At 55.3% G+C, this 1679-nt stretch overlaps 1 protein-coding gene across 6 annotated transcripts in view; it reads left to right on the forward strand.

Moving 5' to 3' along the window:
• LOC122542456 (hydroxylysine kinase-like) overlaps positions 1–1679 on the forward strand; it is a 51904-nt gene that overhangs the window by 33990 nt on the left and 16235 nt on the right. The gene's annotated exons all lie outside the window — the stretch shown is intronic.

Genomic DNA, 1679 nt, shown 5'->3' on the forward strand with positions numbered 1-1679 from the left:
GGGGAGTTGAAATGTTGGGGCACGGGGCGGTTTGGTTGATTGGTGCGGGTGTCTCGGAGATGTTCCCTAAAGCGCTCTGCTAGGAGGCGCCCAGTCTCCCCAATGTAGAGGAGACCGCATCGTGAGCAACGGATACAATAAATGATATTAGTGGATGTGCAGGCAAAACTTTGATGGATGTGGAAGGCTCCTTTAGGACCTTGGATGGAGGTGAGGGAGGAGGTGTGGGTGCAGGTTTTGCAGTTCCTCTGGTGGGAGAGGAAGGTGCCAGGATGGGAGGGTGGGTTGTAGGGGTGCGTGGACCTGACCAGGTAGTCACGGAGGGAACGGTCTTTGTGGAAGGTGGAAAGGGGTGGGGAGGGAAATATATCCCTGGTGGTGGGGTCTTTTTGGAGGTGGCGGAAATGTCGGCGGATGATTTGGTTTATGCGAAGGTTGGTAAGGTGGAAGGTGAGCACCAGGGGCGTTCTGTCCTTGCTACGGTTGGAAGGGTGGGGTCTGAGGGCAGAGGTGCGGGATGTGGATGAGATGCATTGGAGGGCATCTTTAACCACATGGGAAGGGAAATTGCGGTCTCTAAAGAAGGAGGCCATCTGGTGTGTTCTGTGATGGAACTGGTCCTCCTGGGAGCAGATATGGCGGAGGCGGAGGAATTGGGAATACGGGATGGCATTTTTGCAAGAGGTAGGGTGGGAAGAGATGTAATCCAGGTAGCTATGTGTTTGTAAAAAATGTCAGTGTCAAGTCGGTCGTCATTAATGGAGATGGAGAGGTCCAGGAAGGGGCGGGAGGTGTCATGGATGGTCCAGGTAAATTTAAGGTCAGGGTGGAATGTGTTGGTGAAGTTGATGAATTGCTCAACCTCCTCGCGGGAGCACGAGGTGGCGCCAATGCAGTCATCAATGTAGCGGAGGAAGAGGTGGGGAGTGGTGCCGGTGTAATTACGGCAGATCGACTGTTCTATGTAGCCGACAAAGAGACAGGCATAGCTGGGGCCCATACGTGTGCCCATGGCTACCCCTTTGGTCTGGAGGAAGTGGGAGGATTCGAAGGAGAAATTGTTAAGGGTGAGGACCAGTTTGGCCAAACGAATGAGAGTGTTGGTGGAAGGGTACTGCTGGGGACGTCGGGAGAGGAGAAAACGGAGGGCTTGGAGGCCCTGTTCATGGCGGATGGAGGTGTAGAGGGATTGGATATCCATGGTGAAGATGAGGCGTTGGGGGCCAGGGAAACGGAAGTCTTGGAGGAGGTGGAGGGCATGGGTGGAGTCTCAAACCTATGTGGGGAGTTCCTGGACTAGGGAGGATAGGACAGTGTCGAGGTAGGTAGAGATGAGTGCAGTGGGCCAGGAGCATACTGAGACAATGGGTTGGCCAGGGTGGTCAGGCTTGTGGATCTTGGGAAGGAGGTAGAACCGGGCAGTGCGGGGTTCCCGGACTATGAGGTTGGAAGCTGTGGGTGGGAGACCTCCGGAGGTGATGAGGTTCTGTATGGTCTGGGAGATGATGGTTTGGTGATGGGGGGTGGGGTCATGGTCGAGGGGAAGGTAGGAAGAGCTGTCCTCGAGTTGGCGTTTGGCTTCAGCGAGGTAGAGGTCAGTGCGCCAGACTACTATGCACCCCCTTTGTCTGCTGGCTTGATGGTGAGGTCAGGATTGGAGCAGAGGGATTGGAGGGCTG

This window comes from Chiloscyllium plagiosum, chromosome 40 (genome assembly GCF_004010195.1).
Source record: "Chiloscyllium plagiosum isolate BGI_BamShark_2017 chromosome 40, ASM401019v2, whole genome shotgun sequence".
Lineage (NCBI taxonomy): Eukaryota > Metazoa > Chordata > Chondrichthyes > Orectolobiformes > Hemiscylliidae > Chiloscyllium > Chiloscyllium plagiosum.